Below are 6,200 nucleotides of genomic sequence, written 5' to 3' on the forward strand. Positions count from 1 at the left end.
TGAAAGCAAAAAGAGCAGACAGCTTGTCCCACCAACTACCCTGTGTGACAGACACCATTACTCCAGGTTCCCTTGACAACCACATCCTATGCCTAGCGTTGTGGCTCAGCCTCAGTGGCAGCAGGAGCCTCCAGCTGGTCCAAAACTCATCAGCTACAGCTCAACACCAGGCTGGGGTGGTGGGCTCCCAGCTGAACGTGCTTCCCTGTGCTGGGCAGAACTTGCACCAACACGCTGCATGCTGTTACTTGTACCCTTGAATCCTTTGGCCTCCAGTCCCCTCATCTTTCTCCTTGTTTCAGGGAGGCACTTGCTCAAGAGACACCCAGTTCCTATCAGTTACTGGCATCCCAAAAGAAAGTTGGGCTTCACCTGTCTGCATACCTGGAAAGTGGTGCCTGCTTGTTCCAACAGCTACAGCCCAGCAGCCTGACCTCAGCTCTGCCATGAACTTGGGAGAAAGGAGAGCATGGCCAACCACTTGTGTGCTCTGATGGCAGTCCTGCCAAGGTGCAGTCTCACACTCCTCTCTGCCTGCTACATTTTGAGACCACGAATCCAGCAGACACCCGTGAACACCGCAGAGCCCTGGGTGCAGGACAGGATGTTTCTCCACAGCAGGGACCATGCAGTGTGCCTAAAACCCCTTCAGCACTATGAAACTGGGCAATACCTTTGCCATCTAGAGGGAAGGCAAACCCCTCAACAAGCAAAGGCTTTGGAGAACCTCAGGGAGGAGCTGGCAGGGACAAGTTCCAGTTGTGGCACTTGACCCACACTGCCTGCTCTTCACCATGCTGTGAGCTCTGGGGGTCCAATGAATTCTGAGATCCCGTGGCTTCTCTTTCAAGGGCTCCCCATTCCTGGCAAGTGCCCCCTTCCCTGCACAGCTGATGCTTAGCACAATTGTCCCATCCTCTTCCCATGTGTGTTCTTTCATACTCCTCATTCTCAGTGGAAAGTCTGTCAGACGGAAGCTTCTCCCAGGATTAACTAAAGACAAATTCTTTTCTCCCCCTTGCTATGACAGTGGCTGGATTAAGACCTCAGCTACATGTAAAAAGAGGGCAGAATGGAGGGAAGCCCTCATCATGGCCAGAGCCTGAGCCACATAATCAGCAAAGAAGTAAATCTCTGTGAGGTGGCGGAAGAAAGTACTGTCTTAGAGCAAAATATTTAGATTCTGTGGAATATTGGCCAATTACAGTATTTTTCTTCAAATAGAACATTTATAAGAACACTGAAATATCTGAGAACACTATATACCAAAGCCTTGATGCAAAAGTGTTCCCTCATTTTTCAGGCAGCTTTCCCATTTAGTGTTTGGAGTTGGGATGACTTCTGGTGGCAGTGAGTTGCACTGACAGCATGTCCCTGCTGCCTGGAAATGGTAAAAGCCCTCCTGGCAAGGGTCACCTCCCAGTTTGAACCGAATGGTTGGGTGTGCTGGAGAGTGAGATGTGCTGTCTTGACTTAAAAGATCCTGCTAGCAGCAGCTTGGGGAAAGGCCTGCAGGCAGCTCTTCCTGGGAAGTGGGAGGGCAGTTTATGACCTTCCTCTGTCTTTCAGTCCTGTGTGGAGGACTGCAGAGGGATGTGGACAAGAATGAGGTTCCTTAAATGGCCTTTTCTGAGATTCTGATGAACTCAGCTGCTAATTTAAGTCACACTCACTGCTGCCACGTCAGCGGACTTGTTCAGTGATGCTGGCAGTCACATCCCACTGCCATGGCTTCAGAAGCAAGGCAAACCCACCCACACAGCCCTAGCAGATTTGGTGTCATGCTCCTGAGCTGATGACCACCCTGGCCCCGAACAGCCCCAACCACATGCTTTGCCTTCTATTTTGCCCCAATTTCCCCCTGCAATATGAACAACCTAACCCAGTTCTTTCTCAGGCTCAATTTTTTCCTGATTTTGCACCCCTCTGCAGTGATTGGAGCCTTGGTGAGTGATCCTAGTCAGGCAGCACTGCTGACACTCTCACCCCTTTGTCTGGCTGTTTCTTGCTTTTTGCCCAGCCCCTGGACAGGGCTGGCCTCTCTTTGGCCTGGCAGTCACCCCTCCATTCAACCTCAGCCCAGAGCCAGACACCTCCTTGCAATTTTGCCATTAATGCTGGTATTTTCCTACATTTCAGCCACTGCCACCTGATGCAACACCAAAACTTACTTTCAACACAAGCTGGAGTCTCTCTTCATTGGCTTTCACATACCCATTATCCCATATGCCAGTAGGAAACAAGCCACCACCACACTCCTTGTGAGCCTATGGATACTCTGCTCTTCCTTATGTTAGGTGGGGCAGGGTTAGAGAAAGAGTTTGGGAGAGGCACACAGTCAAAACCATTTTTACAGAACAAAGTCCTTTATCTTTTAAAAATATTATGCAGATTATGTATTATGCCGATCACCGATGCAGGACAAAGATGCGGGGCTCAGGATGTATTGAACAAGCATGATGACATCTTCACACGTCCTCCAAATGGACGGGATTACAGGATTGATGAGGACTGGTCAAACCATCACGAGATGATCCAACTACGCTGATAAACATTTCCGGAGTTTGTTTCTCTTAAATAAAGTAACTAGATTTGGATGGAAAATCTGAGTGACAAGAAATAACTTCAGGGTGAAGTTGCTGAAAAAATGACACTACCTCACAGATTCTTCTTTTTTGGCCTCCCAAGAACTTCCCAGCTTCCTGATAGTTCCAGCTCAGTCTAGGGACAGTCTCTGAAGCTGTATGCTGACAGAGTGCTGACAGCTTTTTGCTACAGTACTTTTGCTCCTCACACCATCTCTTGACTGCCAGACTGACCAGCTTCCTGCAAACCATGACATTCCAGGGAAGATATTACACATCTGTGAAGTTCCCCTCATTCTCTCCCACCAAGGCAGTCAGGCCTTCATGTTGATATCAGCTTCTTATAAGGCAGAAGGGCAGCCCAGGGTTCTGGTGCACCTTGCACTTGTCTAGGGCTAAAGCTAGGGGAGATGAATGCCTTCAGGAGATGACAAAAGACGTTTGACCCGTGGTGGCATTCCCAGCACATGCTAGGGGAGCAGTTACCTAGTCACCACTGAGAGATGCTTTGATGGGAATGACTGGCACAGCCCCACTCTCTCCGTAGCACTCCCCAAGTGTTTTCTGTGCCAGATGTGGTGATATAGCTGTTCATCTCTTCATTAGTAGCACAGCTCCATCTACTTGGATGCTGCCTCCATGAGGCAGCCAAGAGATTTCCATAAGCTTTTCACTACAAGAGTATGTTTTTGGTTGCTTTCAAGTTGCCAGACTGAAATTACCTGAACCGCCCTTGTCAGGCATACATTCATCAGGCTGGGTTAAACGGACACTTTGAATTGGACCAAACTCACAAGTAACACCGTCCACATATTTCAAATAATGAGACAAGGAAAACTATTTATTCATGAAAAGAATTGTACTAGTTAGTCACCTTGTTAAGAAGCCTGCACACCTTATGTTGGTTGAAGCCACTAAAAACATCATAGTTACAGTTCAGAGCAGAAAGCCTCTGGGCATGGGTCCTTTTCAGCATCCATGTGGAAAACCATCCAACCTAGACCAAACTATCAATTTCTGACAATGAGTTCATGCCATCCATAACTCTTTCAAGTTAGTGATGAAAATTCTTGTAAGATACTACCATCGCTCCTTTTCTACCATCTTCTCGTAGGCTCTTCTGCCTGTCTTTCCTGGCAAGGGACTGAGCGTTTTCTGCGGTAGGCCTGAGGTGGTGACATAATGCTGTAACAGCTGTGACATTTTTTTCATGTTGTTAGTTCATTAATCAAACCCGGGCTCAGGACAGCGGGAGCCTGAGTGGCAGTGGAGGATCCTCCCTGTTCACCATTCCGCTTACAATTCACTCAAAGATGTCTCCCTGCTCTCACCTAATCTTACCCTTTCCACTCTTCTGCAAACTCATTTACAAAGTAATTTCTGACAACCAGTGTCTCACTGAGAATGGTACCTAGACCGAAATAAGGAATTTAAATCCATGATGTGACTTTCCCTGAAAACAAAGCATCAAGAGGCTGACACTTGGCACTACAGAAAACGTCTCTGAACCATTATGCTAGTACCTTCCACACGTTTAGGCATCTTTGAACATCTTGCTCTGCATGTCTTGTAAGGACTGACACAGACTCTTCATAAAACTACTGTTCCAGAAAAGAACCACAGGATTTAGGCCTCCCAACACAAGAGAAAAAGACACTTCCGTGAAGAGAGGTCCAACTTCACGACACTTGCATTTAGTCAGCAAATTGCTCTGCTACTTGATGCAAATGATAGAGAGGCTGGGCAGACATGGCTATGAACACAAGAAACAGGGCTGCCCCAGGTCATACAGGGAATAACTCCTTACTAGGAGAAGCCAGGAGGAAAACACTTCCTTCTAAATTCTTGACTTCAGGGTTGTGTTCTTGCATTGTATTGAATCGACATGCAGATGCAACTCAAACCCAAGGAAAGGTGGAATGCTTTGATGCTTTTTGACACAGCCCTTCTCTGTGAGTGAGACTGGCATGCTCTGTCTAAAGGAGAACACCCCACATTGTTTGGAGGCAGCAGCATATTTCATGGCAGAAGTTCTCATTGTGTACAGGGAGACAATGAGAACTCATCACACAGCAGAGGCAGCATATCGCATGACACAAAAGAATGAACCAAAAAGCTGTGAGGCAACATGATTTCAAGCCCATTAAAGGAAGCTGCTTTGAAATTCTTTCTACAAACTCAGGGCAATGGAAAAGAGATCCATGCCAGTTTGGTTACTGGGGCTTGCAACTGCACCCAACCTTCTTAGGAGAAGTACCAAGGTGAACACTCAGTAGAACAGCACTGATCTAGAACTTCAGCAACTTCTGTCATGACATAGAGGACCTTGCATCCAAAGGCAATGCCATTTTTTCCTTCCATAAAAATGAAGGATAAAGGAAAGACCAGTAAACCCCTGAGGATTACTGGTCATGTCTCAGATTTATTTTTCACTGCCTGCTTATTTCACTCTGACACTGAAAACCTCGTTTCTACAATGCAAAGGTTTACATTTCTTCATGTATATAGACACAGAATAAAACTACAAACAGTTAACTTGGGAGACCTCACAGGCATCTGGAAAAGACACTTTGCTGCACTCATGGCACTTGTCTGGAGCAGAATCTAATACTTACAACTATGATGACTCATGCATTAAGTACTGGCTTGGAAGTCTAGCTTCTTAAAAAATAGCAGAGAAAAAGAAAAATTGTTGACTCAAGACCCACACAGGTGTAGAAGAGGTTACCTTCAACTTGCAGAACAATGGCCACATAAATAAACTCTTCAGTGACCTCAGGCTAGGGCCTGGATTCCAGTGGAAAGAGGCTTAACAAAATGCTACACCAGAGTAAGGACCCAGCAAGCACCACACGGGACCACATGAGAACTCACACCACAGCCTAGAAACATAGATTTTGAAGTGTGGAATCAAAAGACTAGTTTTACAAGGGCACGTGGGGATTATTTCAGAGTAAGAAACTCAGCCTTAAAGATGAGCAGTACAGTTTGCCCCAAGCTCCACACATATAGGCTGGACAAACCACCAACCCACAGGTCATTTATCAGGAACGTTATGTGCACCAGAGCAAACTGCTGCCTTCCACTGCTGCACTGGAGACTTCAAAAATGAGGGCGTACTGCCTGTGACACCTGAGCAGCCAGACTTGTTTTGCCTGTTACTGTAAGATGCAGAGACCCTGGGACTGAACAGAAACTCAGGGAAATGGTGCTGGTAGCAGCAGAAAAAAAAAGGGAGGTTGCCTGTCATAACCACTATAACTGAAAGATCTAGAACTATTTAAACAAAGTTTGGGGAGAGAGTTTCCAAGAAAAAACAGCTGCCCCAGAAGAGGATAAATGTGAATTTCCAGTGGGAAGACTTTCATCTCTAAAGTACTGAGAAAATCAGCAGTTTGCAGCAGTGGTACACAGGCCAAACAAGCCTACTATGTCTCCATCCATGGACGGAGAGGTCCTCATCAAAGCATAGCTCTGCTGTGGCCAAGGCAGAGCGTGATGTAATCCAAATGCTGCTTTGCAAAAGGTGAATTCATTTCATTACACCTTGGGCCAATGTCTGGCAGCTCAGAGAGCCAGTAAACGAATGTATAAATCTTTCAAGACTTGGGCAAG

This window comes from Corvus brachyrhynchos, unplaced genomic scaffold (assembly GCF_000691975.1).
Source record: "Corvus brachyrhynchos isolate BGI_N302 unplaced genomic scaffold, ASM69197v1 scaffold19, whole genome shotgun sequence".
Classification (NCBI taxonomy): Eukaryota; Metazoa; Chordata; class Aves; order Passeriformes; family Corvidae; genus Corvus; species Corvus brachyrhynchos.